Here is a 22,033-nt window from a genome sequence, read left to right as displayed (position 1 = left end):
AGTGCCAGTCCTGGCTCATGGCACCTGGAGGTCACTGGCTGTGCTGGGTGCCACCACCCAATTGTCCCCTCATTGGCACAGCTCTGAAGCTGAGAATCATTTTTATGCTTTTCAATGGTGGAATACAAATTTTCAAAAAGAATTCCTGTGTCACAGGAGAATTAGAAGAGATTCCAGTTTTAGTGTCCATAACTGTGCTTGCTCTCCCCGTGGCCGAGACTTGTGGGCCCACAAAGGTAAAACATTTCTTATCCAGACTTAGCTGAATAAATTTGCTGAACCCTGACCTAAGTCTCTTCACAGCAATATTCTCTGGTCCAGAATGGAGGTGGTGTAAGTCAGGGGTCTGGGTTTCTGAAAAGCCGCCATCGGCCTTTTAAATCAAGCCCATCCCCCAGTGACTAATGCTGCCTCAGGACCCGCTTGGGTCCCCGGATTCTAGTCAGTATGTACGGAGCCCCACCCTGCAGTGACGTGGTCTCAGTCTCCAAGGACTCCCTGAGCAGTGCACAGTAAGACCAGGGCGGCCATCACAGGTGGCCATGCTTACAAGAAGAGGGTGCTGGTCACCAGGTGGGACCCCACTCCGTCCCTGCTAGAGGGTGACCCCAAACAAGCTCATCAGCATCTCTGGTTATTGGGTCTCATCTCATAAATGGAAGTGATTTCAGCCAGCGGGCCGGTGTTGCGTGTCTGCTTTGTTTGTGGACAGCGCATGGCAGGTTACGCGGTGATCACTGCAGTGCCACAGACACACAGGTCTGCACACACGATGGGCCTGCAGGCACCACCGAGGCCTGTGTGAAAACACTGGGGAAGGAGGGACCCCCACCAGATGTGGGCCTGAAGTCAGGGCTAGTGATGCCACATCCCCTGGGGATGGGGAGAGACTTGTTACTTATAGAATGAGACTTTCGGTGGGGGGTGGAGGTGGGGAGGCAGGAGAGGAGCTGGTTGGAGCTTTCCCTCACAGGCAGAAGCCGGTGGGCTTTGACTCCCTCATGGCACCAAGGGGGGCCCTGAGGACCCTCATCCACCAGCTGGCAGTGAGCACCAAGGGCAGAGGCAGGGTCAGGCTTAAGCTGGCAATAGCCAGACATCGTAAAGACGGAATCAGACTCTTTCTCACAGGAAGCAATTAATTTGCTTCTTCCCGGGCAGAGGAGGATGTGAGGGAGGCAGCAGGCCCCGCGGTGCCCACGCACAGCAAAGCAATTCTAGTGTTACCCGTGAGAGAGTTATTTCCTAGGCATCTCCAGCATTGAAATTTTAAAATAACTGTTTTATAGTTTGATGACAAAACAGTACTTTTAAAGAAGACAGATGGCCTGGCTGCTGTTACTGATAAGACATTGTTCCATGGCTCTGAGCTAAGCATGAATGGCTAACCCACCGGGATGTCGTGGGGCCTTGGGGACCCAGGTTCAGCCTCTTCTTCCTCCTTTGGGGTCTTGTCCTTTTGTGACCTGGCGTCAAGCACCCCACACTGGGGCAATGCTACTGTGAAGCGTCCCTGCTTGGGAGACTTTCTCTGCAATCAGCTCTTCTGCGCTTTTGTGGGAAGGAGGGAGGGAGTGAGGAGAGGGCAGAGAGAAAGAAGCGGTTTACTGTCATCTGAGTGTGCCCGGCACACCTCATGCCCCTCCATGAGGCAGTTTACCTTTGAGGAAACTGAGGCTCAGAGAGAGGGGGGACTCACCCTCAGTCATACACAGTGAAGCCCAGAGCCTGGGCCGGGTGCCCTGAGCAGCCTTGCGCGGGCCGGACTTTGTGTACAGACGCCAGCAGAGGATCGGGCTGAGCTCATCTTCTTTCAGAGCCAGTAACATGTTCTTCTGGCAGCAGGAGAAATACATTGGGTCACCGTGACTCAGTCGGGGCTGGTCCCCTGTGTTAGTCCTCATCCCGACCTAGCCAACGGTGAGGCCCTCCTCGCTGGGAGGCCTTGCACTCAACTGTGAGGCTGCTGAAGTTTCCACCTGTAACGTTGGCCTCTGAGCAGCCGTTTCTGCCTCTGCTCACCCCACACATTCACAACATTGGCAAGTCCCATGAGGGAGAGCCAGGGGCCACTTCCCCAGGCCTTCTACGCTGGGATCCTGGACCCTCACGTCCTAGCTGGCCTGGTAACCGCATCCCTCAGGGCTCTGTGGAGAAACAGCTGCAGGATGTGCATGTGAGGAGGGCGATTTGCTGTGAGGAACTGACTCAAAGGCCCTGGAAGCAGCTCAATCTTGGGGCTGCGGTCTGGGCCCTGGGGGCTGGAGGCCGGGGGCTTAGGAGAGCCAGTGGGCAGGCCTGGCACATGGCTTGTGCTAGGAAGCCCGATCTTCTGTTCTATTCAGGCCTCTAACTGATTGGATGAGGCTGCCTACGTTGTGGAGGGCAAGCTGCTTTGCCCAAAGTTTGCCCACTTACATGTTAATCTCACCTAAAAGCTTTCTCCAAGTTGACACGTACAATTCGTCATCACGGGAGAGTTAACTTTATCTTGTGGCATTCCAGATGGGACATTGCAACAAGACATTCAGCTGGAAGGCGAGAGACAGAGGAGAAAGGGAGAGGGAGGGGGGAGCTGTGTGAACTCCTCCATCCTGTCAAGAACCCACCCAGGAGACTCAGCCCAGGGACTTTTCTGCTCTGGTGTGGTCGGGCCCAGCACCACTTGTATAAGGAGGACCACACAGCAGTGACCAGCGCTGTGGGGCCAGAAAGAGGAGGAGGGAGGAGGGAGTGGGCAGAGCACGGAGCCACTGTGAGTGTCACATGCAAGAGCCAGACTCTTCCATCGACCCTGGGCAGATGTCGAGGAGTGGCTGGTGGTCTGGAGCACATGGCTTCCCCAGCCTCATGCAGGCTCAATTCCCACATCACACGCCTCACCCACGTGCCGTCCATACACAGTGATGGGTAGTATAGAAGACTTGCGCAGCCACACTGCAGTCTACCCGCCATACGATGTGACTTCAGAACATTCGTGTCACTTTGCCACGGTTGTGCTGGCCCCTCTCACGGGGCTACTTGCTGGTCTGGGTGACCGCTAGTCTGATGTCCCTCCTGTTGGGAACGTCCATGAACAAGTTTCTGCCTGTACATGTGTTTTCACTTCCCTTGGGTGTGTAGTAGGAATAGAATTGCTGGATCACAGGATAAATCTGTGTCTAACATTTTGAGGAACTGCCAGACTGTTTGCGTCTATATTCACGAGGGATGTTGGTCTTCAGTTCTCTTGAGATATTTCTGTCTGGTTTTGGTATCAGGGTGGGCCTCACAGAATGAGTTGGGAAATATTCTCTGGTTCTCAATCCCCTGGAAAAGATAGTATGGAGTTGGCATTGTTCCTCTGTTAGAAACGTGGTGGAACTCACCAAGCTGTCATTTTCTTTGTTAGAGGATGTCTAACTTTCAACAAAGAAAACAAATTCAGTTTTCTTAACTGATATAAGGATATTTGGTTTATGTATGTTTTGAGTGAGCTTTGACAGTTTGTATCTTCAACAAAGTTGTCAAATTTATTGACATAACATTGTGCATAATAGTCCCTTTTATCCTTTTTTTTTTTTTTTTAGAGACAGAATCTTATTTTTTTACCCTTGGTAGAGTGCCGTGGCATCACAGCTCACAGCAACCTCCAACTCCCGGGCTTAGGTGATTCTCTTGCCTCAGCCTCCCAAGTAGCTGAGACTACAAGAACCCACAAGAACGCCCGGCTATTTTTTTTGTTGCAGTTTGGCCGGGGCCGGGTTTGAACCCACCACCCTTGGTATATGGGGCCGGTGCCTTACTGACTGAGCCACAGGCGCCGCCCCCCTTTTGCCCTTTTTCATATCTATATGATCGGTGCGTGCAGAGAATAATAGAGACAACAGAGGCAGCTGGGCTCAGGCCCTCTTCTCAGGCCATCAGGGCAGTCAGCAGGTAGGCTGGGCTGGGCGTTGGTTGGGCTCAAAGCCTTCCAAGTGTGGCTGTTGTTACCTCGTGCAATGTGGGGCCTGGATTCCCTGGGGTTTCTCGGTTCCCTTCCTCCAGTGCAGCGGGGCCCTCGCCTGACCCACAGAGCAGACTTTCCTCGTGTTCTTGCTCCTCTGCTCACTCATTTGTGCAACACTGTATATATGTATTATTTTTATGTTATGCCCTGGGGGTTCTGAGAATGATGCACATTTATTGAGCACCTATTGTGTGCCAGGCACTGAGCTGGAGTGTGTTTTATTCTAGAAAAGTTGGGATAGTAGATGGTGTGTTTATGTCATTCTGAAATTTCACGAGTGATAAAAATCTGTGAATATTTCAAGCACAAGCTGAAAAAGCTCATGAAGTTCAACAAACTTTAAAGATCATAAGCTTCCATTTCAATATTCTGGATTTTATTTTTTAGAAAAGAAAAATTTGAGAAGTTGGCAAGGTCTTCATTTTCTCAAAGACACCTGTCAGAAATTGATATCAAACTTCATATAAAAGTAAAACCACTATCTATTTTATTTGACATTGTTTTGAATGATAGCTTTGGAACAAAACAAGAGGTAAATACGTTTGGAAATAGTCAGAAAGGAAGAAGCAAAACTGCTCCAACAAGCACAAGGTCAGCACAGGGTGGAACATTATAAATCGGCAGATTCGTCGTACACCTCAAAGAGGAAATGTCCTGTCAGAACCTTTCCCATTCATAATTATAAAGTCACAGAATACGATAGGAAACTCCTCAGAGAAAAACAAAAATAAATGAAGGAATTTTTTTTTCTTTTTTTTTTTTTTTAGAGACAGAGTCTCACTTTTATGGCCCTCGGTAGAGTGCCGTGGCATCACGCAGCTCACAGCAACCTCCAACTCCTGGGCTTAAGCGATTCTCTTGCCTCAGCCTCCCGAGTAGCTGGGACCACAGGTGCCCGCCAAAACACCCAGCTATTTTTTGTTTGCAGTTCAGCCGGGGCCGGGTTTGAACCTGCCACCCTCGGTATATGGGGCCGGCGCCTTACTGACTGAGCCACAGGCGCCGCCCTAAATGAAGGAAATTTAGTGTTAAAAAAAGTCTGAAGACCCTCTTCCCCCAAAGAAAATATGTAAATAAATGCAGAGAAATAACATGATACTTGATTGGGAATATTAGTGATAACTTTGGTTCTCTAAAAATGAACCTACAAATTTAATTCTGTTCCAACTGAAATAAATGGTATTTTCACATTGCCAAGTTTTGTTTAAAATTCTCAGCAAAGAATATATATGAAAGAGTATATATTTTGAAAGCAAAACATAAAAGAGAAATAAGTGGCGATTTCCCAGACAGACATCAGAATGGATTATAAGGGTTCAGTAATTAAAGCAGCCCTGCGCTGACTCTGGAATGGGTAACTAGAATGAGAACACAGGCCAGAGGCCCCACCAGCCTGTCCATCATCATTTAGGATAAGAGGGATGTGGCATCTTGAGTCAACAGGAGAAAGGACAGACGACAGCCCAGCTGACAGTGTAGCCACAGCTACTGCATCCAGAGCAGAACAATCAGACCTCAGCCCAGACATAAGCAAACTCTGCTTGAAGTCAAACCCAAACAAAAAATAGACACCTAGCATTGCAGAAGGGCTGTATGTGAAGTGGTAACAATGCTGAGGTCAGGCTCTTTACAAACACAGCAGCAAACAGGAATAATCAGGACACCTCTGAGGTCGGCCACTATTTCAAAATACAGCACCGCTCTACTGAAAGTCACAGTAGAAAATAGTGTCACAGAGGAAGGGGAAAAGTTTCCTACAAGCGTGACAATGAAATATCCATGCGTCTGATACTCATGTTGATTTTACAAGTTATTAACTGCTCCATAGAAAGATGGACTAAGCATATGGACGGGTAATTCACAGAGAAGCTAAGTGTTAGGGAATCATTCCGAGTGTCACCTGTGCAGTTTTTCTCACTAAATACATTAAAGTGCCAAATTGTGTTTACTTTTGTATTTTAATTTAGTTTTTTCTAAATTGATTTATATAGATTTAACATATTCTTATCAGAATAATAGGAAAGATATTTGTAATTAAAATAGACAAACTGATTATAAAATTCATACGGAAGGGCAAAAGAACTACCATACCTAAACTTTAGAAAAAAGGAGGAATTACACTACTGAATTTTCACACTTCCTACAGAGTTAGCAGGGTCAGGAGTGCCACCCTGGGACAAGGTCAGGGGCAGAGAGCGCTTAGGCCACAGACCCAGCCAGTTCACGCTGCACAGAGAGACTACAGCAGCTCCACCAAAGAACACGAGTTCAACAAACTGCACCGAAGCAAATGAATATTTATAAGTTAGGTATTTTCCCAACAATTCTAGAACTACATTTTATGCCTAACATATAAAAATTATTTCAAATTAGAACAAAAACAATAAAACTTGGAGACGAAAATAGGAGAAAATGTCCAGCACCTGCAGCTTGGCAAGGAATTCTTAGATACAACATCAAAAGCTGCTTCATAATGTGTTTTATTTAAAGAAATCCACGAGTTAGATATCATCGAAATTACAAACTTTTACTCTGGGAAAGACCCGGTTCAGATGAATGAAGAGATAAGCTACGGGCTAGGAGAAAATATTGACAAAAATGCTTGTCTGACACAGGGCTTATTTCTAGAATATTAAAAGAACTCACAGCACTGCACAGAACAGACGCAGATGCCCCCCACCCAGCCCAGCGTGACGGGAGGAGGACGCAAGCAGGCAGGTGCCAGGGAAAGGACACTGCACGTGCACAGCCAGCAGGGAGGCAGATAAACACAATAAAACATCTCCACATACCTACCAGGACAACTGCAATGAAAAATAATGACAATACCAAATGCTGGCAAGGACACAGGAAAACTGGCTATGACATACACTGCTGTGGGAAGGCAGAGTCATACATCACTCTGGGAGACAGCCTGACAGTTTCTGAAAAGAACGAAGCGTGCACGTATCGTAAGACCCGAAATTGCCCTCCTGGGCCTCGCCCCAGACAAAGGGAGACGTGTTCCCACAAAAGCATGTGCGTGATTGTCCACAGAAGCTATATCTGGAACGGTACAAAGCTGGGAACGACTAAAATATCCTTCAGTAGGTGAGTGACAAACAAACTGTGCCCCCACGCCCGTGCCACGGAGACCACTGACCGACTGGGAGGAGCCAACTATGGACACGCACAGCACGGACAGAGGTCAAGGGCATTCAGCCGAGTGATGAAAAGCCAGTCTCAAGTAGTCACACTCATTCCGTTGATATCACGTTTTCAAAATGACAAAATCATAGCGACAAGGCGGGTGAGAGGTGACCAGGAGTGAGGGATGGCAGGGCAGGGGTGAGTGTCTGTAAGTGGGGTGACACCACGGGGACGGTCTCGGGGTGGAATGCACACGTTCACACACGCTGTCGGATGGCACAGAAGCAGGCGTCCCCAAGCTTCAGGACAATCCCGGGGCTCAGACTCCGCCACGAGGCTCAGGGAGACGAAGCCGTTAGAGAAACTGGCGGAAGGGTGTGTGGGAAATCTCTGGGCTGTTTTAAAACTTCCCTGCAGTTTCTGTTCCTGCCCCGCAGACCCCAGACCCCTTGGAGAGGCCCAGCCGAGCTGTCCCCTCTGCCCAGCACTTCCCAGGCTGTCCCCAGCAGGCTCCCGGCTCAGCCAAGTTGGGTAGGAAGCAGAATTCCTTCCTTAATTGGTATTTTCCAGCTGAGAGAACATTCTACACCTTGCCTGGTTGTGTCATTTAATCACCAAATGTTTTCATTTTGGGGAAGACCTAAAATTGCAGAGATCTTTGGGATTTAGTGAAGGAATGCAAGGACCAATTTTGCCTAATTACGAAATGTCTCGGTGGTCACTCTGACGGGTCCCAGAGTAGGCGCTGGGGACCCCTGGGCCCCCCGGGCGGTAGGGGGGCCGGGGGCTCTGACGCACGCAGATGTTTACCTGATGTCTTGGGCCAGAATCTGGATTACATTGGGAAATCAGACTGTTTACTGGACACCACATCTGTCTCTTCCTCCCGCTCGCTTTGATTTTGCTGTAATGCTCTGCAGGGCCCTCTCAGGGTCTGCGGAGATGTCTGCGCCATCACACCGGTCACACCACAGCAGGAGCCCCTGTTAGGCGACCCAGCCCAGGGCTGGGACACCAGAGTGGGCGCCCCAGTCTGGGTGGGAAAGGGAGATGTGGAGGGTCTGGGCACCCCAGGAGGGAGGCGGTCCCACCCAGGCACAGGGCCCTTCTCCACCTCGACACCATTGCAGGCCCAGTAGATTCCTCCCTGGCACACTCAGGAGGCAGAGGCTGGGCGTGGACACTGGGACCTGTGATGTCCCCAGACGCTGAGAGGGCCCAGCCCACAGGGGCCCAAGTGCCCTGACACCAGCTATAGAGGACAAGCCGAGAGGGTCTGGGGCCCACACAAAGGTCTAGGCTGGCAAAGCCACCACGGGGATGGGGGGGTTCTGGGCACAGGGACATGCCCCTGCATACCCCCCTCCATCAGCCCCTCTGTCCTGCTCCCCCAACCCCCAGAAACACGGGCAGCTGTACCAAGGGCGCTGGTCCAGCTTTGTGTCAGGCTGTGTATCCAAATGTGAGGCTATGTGCCCAGCTGTGGGGCTGTGGGTACAGTTGTGTGTCCAGCTGTGGGGGCTGAGGCTCCTGTGGGGGCGTCTCTGAGTTTCTCTGTTGATACCCCTCCCCTCATTCCATCCTTCAAGCAGTCACCTGCCATCCCTGTGCCCGGCTTCCATGGGGAGCCCAGGCCACAGACTCTAGGGGCTGTCGCCATCCTGGGCCCCATCATGCATATCAGGGCCCCGGAGCTGCCCCATCAGAGTTTCCTTCCCAGCATGGTCTCGGGTCACTCAGCCACAGGTCTGAGTTCCGGGATGAGAACATTTAGTCAGACATGTGGGGGGATATCTGTTCCTTCCTTCCTTCCCTCCTTCTTGCCTTCCTTTCCATGATAAATAGGAATAATACAAAATGTCCCCTGTTACCCAGCGCTAGGGGCGAAGCTGGGGGCACTCAGCACCCTCCATCTCCAGAACTTGTCCTCCCAGACTGCAGCTCTGTCCCGTGGAACACCTGCTGCCTACCCTCCCAGCCCCGAGACCCCGTCCACTCTCTGTCTCTGTCGTCTGAGGACTGGAGAGGTGTCATGTACATGGACGTACATGTCATGTACGTCTGTCCCTCTGTGGTGGCTGGTCTCACTGAACAGTAGCTGAGGGCCCAGGCTGTTGGGGCCGGCTACTTCTCGGGAAGGCCAAGGGTATCCTGCAGGGTGGACAGCCCATGTCCCTTCACTCCTTCCCCTCCTGTCGGACACACGAGGCACGGCCACCTCTGCCTAATGGGGACAGTGCTGCTGAGGACAGAGGTGGCCTGCCCGTGCCCCGTCCATGACCTGTTCTCAGCCCAGGACTTTGATGCTGGATACCACGCCATCTCAGGCTGTTTCTTCTTGTTTACAGGCTCAGAAATGTTAACGAGCGTCGCTCTGATACCGTCTGGGGATAAAGCTGCATCTGGGGATCGTTCCTCAAAGCACACACAGGCTTAGTGGCGGCGGCCTGGTGCCTTTTCCCAGGCCGTTTCCCAGAAGTGTTTACCCTGCCCCGCAAACCAGCCCTGCTCAGCATTCTGCATGCAAGCAGACACTCAGCGAGACGACAGCTCTATGTCATCGCCACTTGGCGAGATAACGGCCCCTCGCCTGGTTTTTGCCTGGGTTCTCTGTGGCTGTGTCCTGGGATGCCTTTCATACCTGTGGGCATCAGCCCTTCAGCCTGCCCGTGTTCAGGGCCACGAGGATTCAGCACGTTCTTCATTTCTAAGTGTTCTAGATGCTAACGGTGGCAAACTCTGCCATTGTGTTGAACTCGGCTTGCGTTTGTTCCACTATAAGTTTATTTTCTGACATTTTCGAAGACTCCATTTGTTTTCCATAAGTAGAAGGGACGCACACTCAGGGTAAGACGCAAGCAGAGCTTCCGAGAATGAAGTGCAAAGTGAAGGTTGGCTGTCTTCTCCTGCTGGAAGTGCGGGCTGGGCAGGACCGCAGGCATCTGAGCCAGCCCTCAGATGGTGAATGTCCCGAGAGTGGCCTTGTGACACTCCCAAACTCCTTCCTGTGGCAGGAGAAGAGACCTGTGCATTGTCACAGAGTGACATTGCCCCGGGCCCTTTCCTTTCAGTCCGTGCAGAGTGACTTATGGGACACCTCAGCTGACTAGGAAGTGAATGGCCTGGCCCTCGGCTACTGGGAGACCCAAGGTCCTGGGTTCTAGGACACACATGTCTTCCTGGCAGATGGGGGTCATGAGAATGAAAATTCATCTTCAGGATGGCGGGGTCAGTGGCCCCGGACCCTGCAGGAGAATTCAGCCACAGCAGGGCTGGAAGCCCCTGACTCTTTCCCTTTCTCCGTGACCCCTCCCAGCTGTCCACCAGCAGAGCTCTGGGTCTTCACACACCAGCCGGCCCCAACCACAGCCTCCAGGCTGCCGTGTCCTGGCGCCCTTGGCCTTGGGGAGGACACAGGGTGGTGGTGGCCCCGGGGTTTCCATCATCTGCTCAGTTTGTGCTGTGGCTTGCAGCCTGGGTCAGTGTTGGGACCGGCGTTCAGTCCTGTGTCAGCACACTGCCCACCCTAGCTGTGGGTGCCAGATGGGAGGCCCGAGCCTGGCAGAGGCTGAGCTGTTTGTGTCGCGGTCACACAGACAAGTATGTGCTTGAGGGTGAGCACAGTGTGACCTCCCTGCCGCTGCCTGCTGCCTGGGGAGTCAGGCGGAGGAGGGGAGGAGGTGTCTGTCTCTTGGCCAGGTGCTGGTTCTCGGCCCCGAGGGTCGGTGCTCCCTGCTCCTGGTTGCTCTGCACTGACGCTGCTGTTTGCCTTGTGCCACAGCATTGCTGTGGGCTGCCATGTTTGTCCTTGCTTACAAATTGCTGGCTGTGCAAGTGCCATCTGGGCCCGCTGTCTTGTCCCCTGATCCTGCCAGGGGAGGTGAGGGCAAAGGGAGTTGATACCAGTGAGCTGGTGTTCATGCCGCCTGCTGTGCGGTGGTGATGTCCCTGTGTCCAACCAAGGAGTGACACCCTCACCCCATAGCCGGTGAAGTCCGGATTTGGAGCAAAGTCCTTTTGGAGGCAAACTGGGGCTTCCTTGGGTCCCACTGGCAGTTGAGAACAGGGGTGGTGAGGACTGTTACTGGTGTTCCTCGGACAGCAGCGCTGACTCGGCCTCTAGCTGAGCAGCGTCTCCAGCTGGCAGTCACTGTCACCCAGGCGGACTAAAGTCAGTCTTGTCCCGTCATCTGCTCAGTACCCCGTCACCCTCGCAGTTCCCTGTGTGTCCTCCCATGTCACCTAGTCTCCTCGGCTCCTCTCCGGGTCCCTTCTCACTCTGGTTGGTGGCACTTGTAGCTTCTCATCTGTCAGACCGGGGGTCCTTGGAGGCCTTTCTTCCTCCCTGTCCCCGCCATTCTCTCTCCCCTCCCCTTCCTGCTTCCCTCTCTTTCCCACCTTGTGTGTGACATCCACCTGCACGGAACTCCACAGGGCACCCTCCACCCGCGACTGCACCCCACACCACTGTGCTGTGGTGTGTCCAGGACCCCCATGCATGTCTCACAGCCTCTCAGCAGGGGTCTGGTGCAGCCCCCAAGTCTAACCGCAGCCTTGCTGGCTCTAGGGGCTGCTGCCCCCATCTCGGGCTGAGAAACCACTCGGGGCTGCCTCTTCTTCCCCTTCACACCCCATCTGTCAACAGGTCCTGTTATTTTTGCCTCTGAAAAGTGAGTCAGATCTGTCCCTGTCTCAACATCACAGCCAACCCCTGCACCTCAGTATGCCACCGTCATGTGTGACCTGCCCAAAGCTGTGTCCCCATAATGCTGCTAATAGCCACCCCCTGACAAGTGGTTCTCACACAGCAGCCGTGGTCCTCATAGAACACAGACCGTCTCCTTCACGCCTCTGCCCAGAAGCCTCCACAGGACCACAGCTGAAAGCGGTGCTGGATCTGGGACCGACTGGCGTGGCATGTCTCCCCAGGGGACAGGTTACTCTGTGCACGGGAATGTGGGGTGACAGCTGCTGGTGACGTCCTATCTCCCCAGACAGATCGATGGTGGGTCTCTCCATCCTTCCAGTGTTTTATTATTGAATAAAGTTAGTTAATCCAGTTTTGTAGTCTGCTGCCTGTGGGTCTGAACCTTTCTTGTTTAATTTACTTCGGATTATTCGACACTTGAGCCTCTGTGTCGTCGGTAATGCCAAGCCGGCTGCCGGGTCTGTGTGTTCTGCTGGTCCCGGCCGCCACGCGGTGTGAGCAATGCCCCAGGGAGGTGGGGAGGCTGCTCCCCCATCACGGGCCAGCCCAGCGTCCAGCCTGCAATCATGCTTCTTTTCTCTCTGGTCTGTCTCGCCATGAGCCTGTCCAAACCCAGATATCAGCTCCCAGTTTATTAAGATTTCTGCTTTTCTTTTGTGTTTCTTTAATCTGTGTTTCCATCTCTCTAGATTTATTTCCTTGTCCTTCCTTTTAAAAATTTACTTTAGAAGCTTTGTTTTTAATCTCTGTATAAATTATTTTTGTGATTTTGTATTTAGTTTTTTGTTTTTTTTAGGGATCGGGTCTGTCCATGTTGCCCAGGCTGGTCTTGAACACCCACCTCGCCCATCGGAGCAGCTGGGACTGCAGGCATGCACTGCCGTGCCCAGATGAATTGTATAAATATCAATTATTTTAACTGAAAACAATCATAATATACATGTATCTTTTTACATTTCCTTTATTTTCCTGAATTGATTAATGAAAGGAATATCTGATCGCTGTTACTAGGTAAACAATATAACAGTAAATAAATATAAAGAGAAAGTTTTCTCCCTAATCCCTTCTCCTTCCAACCCTTACACCATCACTGTTAGCACACTTTGGTGTGAACTTTCACCTGGCTTTTGCGCTAATGCAGACACATACAAAGACACAGATTTCTTTTTTATTTCTAAAATGGGAATATTTTCATATCAAACATAACTCATCCCTTCACATACTATTCTATAGAAAACTCTCATCATGAACCAACCGTCGCCCTGTTGATGGAAATCATACTATTTCCACATCATCTGTCCTGTGTTGTTTTGTTTCCATAATAAATGACGGTGGTGGCAATAGGTTTGCGTTTCATACTTTTAAATTATGTTCGCCACTGACCGTTGTTTTTTCCTGATGCTATCTCCAGGTAGAGCCCCACTGACTCCAAAAACACTATTTTTCATGTTGGAGCCGCTTCCTTCCACCTCCACTTGGCGCTGGACTTGTTATGAACAGTTGTCCTCTTTTTATCAAGAGCATCTCTGTCATCTACGTATAGGGAATATTTGCTATTTATTTGGTCTTCCGGCAGCCAATCGTTTTTCTATAAGTGCCATTGTTTCTTGGGGGAAAAACACTGGACGTGTATAGTTTTTATGAGATGCAGGAGTTTCCTTCCCTCAGTGAAGGCAAAGAAACCAGACCCTTCCTGTCTCCCAGGAGTTGAAGACAGGGGAGCACGGTGGATGACACGCCACCCAGCGTCCAGCCCTTCTTAGCAACTTGAGCATGTGGGGGACCCTGTCTCTGGAACGAGGCCCCTGCCAGGACTCCTTCTAAGGGGGTATCACACATTGTCCTGGCCTCCCTCAGAGCTGCAGACTTCCACTGATGTAACTGTGCCTAATCGCTCAAGGGCTACTGAGTGAAGCTGGAGGACAGCAGGGCCATTCACTAGTCAGAGTTAGGTGTGTGGAAAATAGGACCAGCCACCTCAGGGGCCTGGCTTGTGCTACAGTGTCCTGAAGCTGTCCCCTTAGTTACTGAACAAAATTCTGGGCTAATATACTCAGCATGTGGGAAACCATGAGCAGGAGAAGGTCAGTGGAGCCCTGTAGCTACTGGCCCTGCTGAGAAGCATGTGACAAGTGGCCTTCCTTTGGGGGAACCACAGAAACCATCCCACCTGCAGGCACTGAGGGACGCACTACCCCACTCACCAAACCCTCTGGTTCCGATAGCACCAATGTCTGGGTCTGCAGGATGACAATTGTCTTGATGAGATCAGGACCCCCATAGCAGCTACTGTCCTGAGGTGGACTCCCTCCTGGACAACCACAGTGGCCCTGGCATCTGCAGTGGAGCAGAGACCAGGGCAGTGTCTGTCTCTATCCAGAGACAGGACATTAGAATCCTCCTGTCTTTACTGGACCTCAACAAGTTAGGGCTCCTGTCTGAGGGACCTGTCCCCCCAGCTGTCCCTCTGGCCTGCAGGGCAGCCCACTGGCCCAGCACACAGGAGATATCCATCATGTGGACAAGACCTGGGGAGAGGGTGACACATACCAGGTGCCTCCCAGAAAGTGAGTAATAAGGCCCTGGGCATGTCCTGATGCCCTAAACAACCTGGCCTCCTGTTTGAGCACCCTGGATGGCACCCACTGTGCGGTGAGACGTGTTGACCAGAAGACCCGAGAGATGGCCAGGCCCCAGGCAGTCTGGGAGGTGGGGGGCAGATTCTGCAGCAGACCCAGCTCCCTGAGGTCAGATGTGCCCCAGGCAGGCAGCCAGCTTCCAAATCACACAAAGCTTCAGAAAGTCCCAGGGGAGGGCCCAGAGTCCCAGAGCTAAACCATGCTTTCTCTATCAAGTAACACTTCTGATTCAGACAAATCCCTGCTCCCGCCTGAATTTCTAAGGGAAAGCAGACTCATGGGCCTGCAGACGCCCATGTGACATACCTCATCATGGAGGGCAGCTCCTGGGTGAAGCAGAGAGCAGCTCCAGGGCCAGGCTGTGACAGGCTCGCTCCCTGCGCCCTGGCACCCCCACCAGCATTGACTGGGACACCCAGCTCTGTGGGGATGGGGGGACAGATGAGCCTGAATTACAGGGGAGCTCTCCCAGTTGTGTGTCATCAAAGACAGACTCGGGCCACAGGTCTGAGGCCAGGGGATCGTGGGGGGGGATTCTAAGGAAGCCTGAGGCCAGAGTGGAGAATGGGGTCCCCGAGGGTCCCCAGGAGGCTGCAGAGTTCTCAGGAGAGTCACCGGGCTGAGCTGCTATTCTACACAGTTCCTCTGTCCTTCACCAGTAAAGATGGTCCAGAGGCCATTAGCTTCCCAGACCCCCCAGTCTCCCCCACCGGTGGACCCCATGCTGGAGTTGACAGGTGACCTCCTGGTGGGCCAATGGGGCAGGTGGCACACCCCCCACATCCTCTGCTGCAGGCTAAAGGGGGTCACAGAGCTCTAAGGCTCAGGACTGGGTCCTACTTCCACATGTCTTGGCCACTGAGAGAGAAAGAAGCATGGGGACCGTGACAACGGCAAGGTCTGGCCTGGAAGAGGCACACGTATGTCCTGCGCATTCTGTTGCCCTGGACACGGTCACTCAGGCCCCACCTCACTCCACAGGAGCCCAGGAAATGCGGGGTCTCTTCCGGGATGGGGAGGGCGACGGGGGGCCTGCCCCAGGCGTCCGTCCCATGGCAGTTGTTTGAGGAGGGAGAGATTGGTCAGGATCTGGGACGGCCTGCAGGCAGCAGTGTGCTCAGTGAGCCTGACAGAGTGTGACACTGAGCGAGCGATTTGGAAACAGATCTTCCCCCACTGCACAACCTGCCACCTGTTCTCCCAACAGAGGGTCACGGGCGGGTAACAAATGCCTGGCGGGGCTCTGCCCAGCAGCTGAACCAGGGGGGCTCTAGGTGGCTGGGAATCTGCAGGTCTGGGCCATTTTTTACAGTAACTGAATGTACACAAATTTGAGTTGGGCTTGGTGGGTTTTTTAACTAACTGAGTTCATTCTGCTATGAAGAAATAAATCACCAAAGGCCAGTATCCAGAGGCCGCCTATGGCTCATTTCTATAAAGGCCCTTTGCAATGTCCCCTTCGCATGCAGATGTGTGCAGCCCAGGCTGGGTGAGGACCACAGTCCACAGGGAAGGCCCAGTCAGAGGCAGGGCCGGCCTCACCAGGCCAGAGACTAAAGTCATCCAGGGCCATTCCAGACCCTCACAGGCTCGAGGGAGTGAGGGTGTGGGCCAGGAAGGGAGGTCTTGGTCACAGAGAGCTCTGGTCCACACAGGGGCACCAGGAAGAATTCCCTTTATTTGATTTTTGTTCATTAGAATGGGAAGCCCACACTTGCTACATGCATCCCCGTGTGCAATCTCCACTTACGGTTCTCACTGACCTCCCTCCTGCTCATGGCTTTCCACTTGGTAGAAGCCAGGAGGTGAGCTGAGGAATGGCTGTCCCAGGCACTGGGACCCCAGGCCTTGTCCAGAGCCCACGATTACCCTAGCAGGTGGGTGGTGGGCACACAAGCCCAACGAACCCCTGAGGTATTCTGTTCAGAGCACTCAGACCAAGCAGCAGGCCCACTGTCCTATCCCTGCCAGGCCAGGCCTCCACCCTGGCACTCAAGCCCAGGTTCCTGGCAGTGGCCACCTGCTGACCACCCATACCCCACCATAGGGGCAGGCCTGCCCTGGTGGACACAGAGATGCCCTGTCTGCACAGGCGTGCTTTAGGGAGCAAGGTGGCCCAGGCAGTTTCCAAGACCAGGCAGCCCTGTCCCCACTGTGAAGGTAAGTGACAAGTACTCAGGGTAAGAATTGAGTCTTCCCCAGGGTTCTTCTCTATAGGTGGGGTGGTCCCCAGCTCGGGCAGAAGAAAGCTTTTGTCCCTTAAGCTCTCTGGGGGGTTGCATGTCCCAGGAAGCATGTGCTCAGCGGTGGCAGCTCAGGCAGACCCGCTGGACACTGGGTTCCCCTCCCTTTACTCCTCCCCAGCCCCACTGAGGCCCTTCTCTCCCCTTACGGCTCCCTGAGACCCCCTTCCCCTCCCCCGCCCGGCCGGCTTTTTGCTGTTCAACAGCACCACCTGGTGGTGATCTTGGGACCTGCAGCCGCCCTCCGGGTCTGAACCCGACTCTGGGACCCAGGCCCACTCCGAGCCGCCTTCTCTGTGTCATCTTAAAATGACTGGGCCAAATAAAGATGCCTGTAATGAATTCAGCAGTAAAGAGTTAAATTCCCAAAGTCACTCTTTAAAAAGCAGCCCAGAAGCCTAAGCACAAACAAAACCTGCAAACTCAGGGAAATACTTGGGAAGGGGAGAGGAGCGCGGCACCCAGGTCACCCTGGCAGGTGGCTCTGAGGAGCCTCGCCCGCCGAGGATGGAGATGGGAGAGAACAGCTGCTTATCACGGTCTCCCTTTGGTTTCCTAGGCCTATAAATTTTAAAACAGCCAACAGAGCCTGTGCCTTAGGCAATGATTCTCTGAGGCACTATCACCTGTAATCCCAGCACTCTGGGAGGCTGAAGCAGGTGGATTGCCTGAGTTCATAGGTTCCAGACCAGCCTGAGCCAAAGTGGGAACCCATCTCTAAAAATATTTGGGCGAAGTGGTGGGTGCCTGTAGTCCCAGCTACTCAGGAGGCGGAGGCAGGGGATCACTGGAGCCCAGGAGTAAGAGGCTGCTCTGAGCTGTGATACCACAGTACTCTACCGAGGGTAACAAAGTGAGACACCGTCTCAAAGAAAAAAAAAAAAGAGGAAAATGACAAAGCCTTTTTCTAGTTACCCTACCCTCCAAGTCAAGGACATCGTGCCCTAGGACAAGCAGGAATTCAGGCATTCCCTTTGGCTTCTGGCTGGATGACAGCTCCGTCTTTCTCAATGGCTGAAGTTGGTTTCTGCTCAGAGGGCAAGGGCAGGAGGCCTGAAGCCCTGTGTGGGCGGTGCTGTCCTCTGCTTCAGTCTGATGCCCTTCAGGCCTGTGACTCCAGAAACTCTAGGGGACCAGCATGGCTGCCCACAGCCTGCAGGAGGGGCTCCGAGGGTGACACTGGGTCTGAATGTGTCCCCTGCAGAATTCCTGTGTTGAAACTTCATGTCCGGGGTGCTGGACAGCATTAGCAGGTGGGGCCTACAAGCAGCAGGCCAGAAGGAAGGTTCCTCTGGAGGGAGCGGGGCGAGAGCCCTCACTAAAGGGGCGTCACAGTGTTCCGCTCGTGACTCCCGGAGCCTGCCTTCCCCAGAGGGCTGGGGCACTTTCCTTGACACTCTATAACAAGGGTGGCTTTTCCTCCCATTTCTAGCAAGATGGTTCTCTCTCTCTCTTTTTTAGGTTTTTTTTTTTTTTTTCAAATTAATACAAGGGTACAATTTTTAGGTTATATTACTCTCACTTCCAGGGTAAAGTTCCACTTGTAGAAGAGCCTCTCACCCAGGGGGCGTCTTATACACCCTCACAGTGTGCACATTAGGTGAGATCCCCTCTACCCCCCACACTTCCCTCTACCCCCAACCTGGACTATATCAGTGCGTTTTATTGTCCTGGCTTTACTGGAGGGGGCCGGGATAATAAAAGCATGTAACTGTTTATATATTGGTTTCATATTAGTATGGAGTACACCGGATTTTATTTTTCCATTCTTGTGATACTTTACTAAGAAGACTGTATTTCAACTCCATCCAGGTAACTGTAAAAGATGTAAAGTCTCCATCTTTTTAATGGCTGCATAATATTCCATGGTATACATATACCACAGTTTGTTGATCCATTCACGGGTTGATGGGCACTTAGGTTGCTTCCTCAACTTCGCAATTATGAATTGAGTAAGATACTTTTCTTGATACTACACTTGTTCTTAGCCAAAAGGCCGAGAAGCGATTGAGCAAGATAACTTCTCACTCCTGAGACCTTATCAGAACAGTCTTCACAGCCCACATTTCTATCAGTGCCAAAGCCACCTGTGTGATGCCTGAGAAAGGCAAGGACCCCAGGCCACTCTCACCACCACCCTCCCTTCTCCTGGGCCCCGCCAGAACCCCCCTGACACTCTGCTCATGGACAGGTGGGCTTTGTCTAGGTCACACTTCCAGAGTCCTCCAGCCTCTACCCATCACCTAGTTCCAGGCCACATCCACATGTTTAAAGACTTGTCACAGCACCAGCCCCATTCCCAGGGCTTTCTTGCCCATATGCCCCCTGCCATGTGCTGGTCTCCTCCAAAGTTTGCAAGCTTCATTCCAGAAGCAAATATGGGCCTTGCCTGACGCCAGACCAGCTGGCACCTTGACCCTGGACTCCCCAGCACCTAAATCTGTAAGGAATGCCTATTTGTTCTCTATAAATCGTGGGTTCTCTCAGACTTTGTCAAAGCAGTGCAAACAGACGGAGACAGGTGTGATGGCACAGCTGCTCTTTGTCAGCAGAATACTTCCTGGGGGAAGCAGACCCAAGTCCTCCCCGAAAGGAACCAGAGCAAAAAGGAGAACGAACAAGGAAGGGGTTCCGGGGGGAGGCAGCAGGCATCTCCGCCGACACACGACCCCATCAGGAGTCTGGCCTGGCTGGTCTTCCCGTCATCACGGCAGAACATCCACTATAAGGGGCTGAAATTGAATCTAGTGCTGTGGCCCCACTGGGTTAGGGACACCCTCAAAAATCTGCTCTTTGCCCTCTGACCACTTCCCAAGTCTAAAGCAACAGGACCATTTATGGCAGGATCTACAGACCAGTGCTAGCGCCCACTGCCCCGTGCCGGATGGACGGCTGAGGCAGCTTTCCAGCACTGAAGGGACCAGCAAGGACAGCTGAGTGAAGCAGGTGGCCCCTCCAGTGTGGGGGGCCTTGACAAGCCAGCCGAAGGTTTTAACATAAAAAGACAGAGTTTCCCCAAGAAGGAAAGAATTCTGCCCTCAGACTCAAGATTACAGTCAGTTCCTGCCGGAATTTCTAAGACACTGGCCTGCCCTGTGAACTTGGACTTGCCTCTGCCATAGTGTGAACCAAGTCCTTAAAATAAGCCCCTGTCTCCTTCTATGTGTGTGTGTGTGTGTGTGTGTGTGTGTGTGTGTGTGTGATTTTATAAATGGGCACATAGCTATAGCAACAGAGTACTGTCTGTACCTGCATATGTAAATACAGACCTATTTCTCTATAATGATGCAGTCAATATGAAGTAGATTTATATTAACATTGCTCAATGAACACTAATTTAGGACATCTATATTTGTATTTGCTATATTTATGTTTACTATAGCATACGATACTATTATTTTGTTATACGTATTCTAGCTATCTTGTTATATAATATTTATGCTTATGTATTTTTATATCGACTTATACATCAACTTTGTTTTGTTTTTGTTTTGTGACAGAGTCTCACTATGTCACCCTCAGTAGAGTGCTGTGACGTCACAGCTCACGGCAACCTCCAACTATTAGGCTTAAACTATTCTCTTGCCTCAGCCTCCCAAGTAGCTGGGACTACAGGACTTGTCCCAGCTATTTTTTTTATTGTAGTTGTCATTGTTGTTTAGCAGGTCCTGGTCAGGTTTGAACCCACCTCAATCGTTATGTTATGTTATCGATAAGTTAAGGGTGAGTATGCAAACACATACAGCGCACACCTGCAAATCCGGCCACAGGAAGGGCGCCGGGCACAGAGTGTGGGCGAGGCACCGTCTCGGCCGCACTGTGCCCACCTGCACCCTTGTCTAACAGTGGAAGGAGCAGGGGGGTGGAGACTCCAGGATGCATGGACTCACTGCTGGGCCAGGACGTCAGTGCCCATCAGTCCAGCCACATTCATTTACTGAGTGCCACTGAGTGCCACCATGGCCCTACTCTGCAAATCTGGAAGCCAGTGGCACCCCACGACTTTTACCTCTGCATCTCGGGTGATGTCTCTGAACTGGGGAATCTCTGCTCACAAAAGAAGAAGGGTGTGTTCCTTGTGCTGCTGCTCTGGTGACTTGGTGTCACTTGGGGGCTGGAGTCAGCCCTGCACCATGATCTCTGAGAGAGCCAGGAGCAGGACACAGCCCCAAGCCTGGCACGGTGCACCTGCTGTGAAGGGTCCCCCCCCAACTGTGCTTCACCCTCCAGCATCTTCCAAGGCTCTGCTGATAATTTCAGTGTCGAGACTGGCAGGCAGTTTGGGGCTTTCTCTTTATGAAATCGCCCGCCACTGTCCCCTGCTCTTCATAGGGACAATTCTTCAATAACCAGTAGGAAGCTGAAGGTGGGGTGAGTGTGGGGGCCGAAATCTCGGTGAACAGCAGAGCAGCTTCCTTCTGGGAGGAGGCTCACCCACCACTTTCAGGGCAGGCTGCCTTCCCAAGGCCGGCCACGCTGCCCTGGGGACAGGAGACCGTGGATGGGAGAGGCCACACCACACTGCCCTATCCTCCAGCCGCAGCTGTAAACTGAGACACTGCCGTCTTCCCCCAGATGAACTTCCTCTGCCCAGACTTTGGCCCACAGTGAGCCCGGGGCTGTCTGCCACCCTGGGATGCTCATCTGCCCTGGATGTCAGGTTCCAGCAGGATGTTCAGAAACCCAAAAGCAACACAATTTCAAAACAGGTCAGGCACATCCACGGAGGACCCCGCTTCTGGACTGTGCTGACCAACCTACTGGGCCGGTGGCGCCCTCTGGTGGGGAGAGGCGTGTGATCCACCTCCCACCCTCAACATCAATTTCTGCACCTCTGGGTCTCACAGGTGAGAGTTCATCTCTGTGCTGTTCAGTGGACCTGGCTCCGTCGCCCCGCAACCAGCAAGTTCGGCAGAGTCAAAGGGAGAGCAGGGATCTGAGGAAGGGGAAATGAGGCAAGTGGGGCTCCAATATAGCAGAGAGAGAAGTGTAACTTTTATTCAAAGGGAAGCAGAGAAAAGCACAGGTTTTACTAGGAGAGCAGAAAAGGGTCCCGCTCACGAGACCCCACATGAAGGCAACACACCAGACAAGCACTTTCACCCCAGTTCCTCCCACACTCAACTGTGAGAATCCCCAGTGGTTCCCCTCCGGCTGCAGCTATCTGGCCACGTTGTTTGTGGATCACCTCAGTTGTCACATAAATCCAATTTCCTTTCCTCCATATCAATAATTATTAACTGTTATTCTACTGGTGACAGTATGTTGGCGTCTGTTAGTCTCATGATGTTTGTGGCAGCCGCGGTCACATTGTTCTGTGACA

General features: G+C 52.2%; 1 pseudogene; it reads right to left on the bottom strand.

Moving 5' to 3' along the window:
- Positions 1-18,482: 18,482 nt before the first annotated feature.
- Positions 18,483-18,718, bottom strand: LOC128566281 (uncharacterized; annotated as a pseudogene).
- Positions 18,719-22,033: the final 3,315 nt, after the last annotated feature.

This window comes from Nycticebus coucang, chromosome 14 (assembly GCF_027406575.1).
Source record: "Nycticebus coucang isolate mNycCou1 chromosome 14, mNycCou1.pri, whole genome shotgun sequence".
Taxonomy (NCBI): domain Eukaryota; kingdom Metazoa; phylum Chordata; class Mammalia; order Primates; family Lorisidae; genus Nycticebus; species Nycticebus coucang.
The sequence above is the reverse complement of the archived record's forward strand: the minus strand, read 5'-3'. Positions and strand labels throughout refer to the sequence as shown.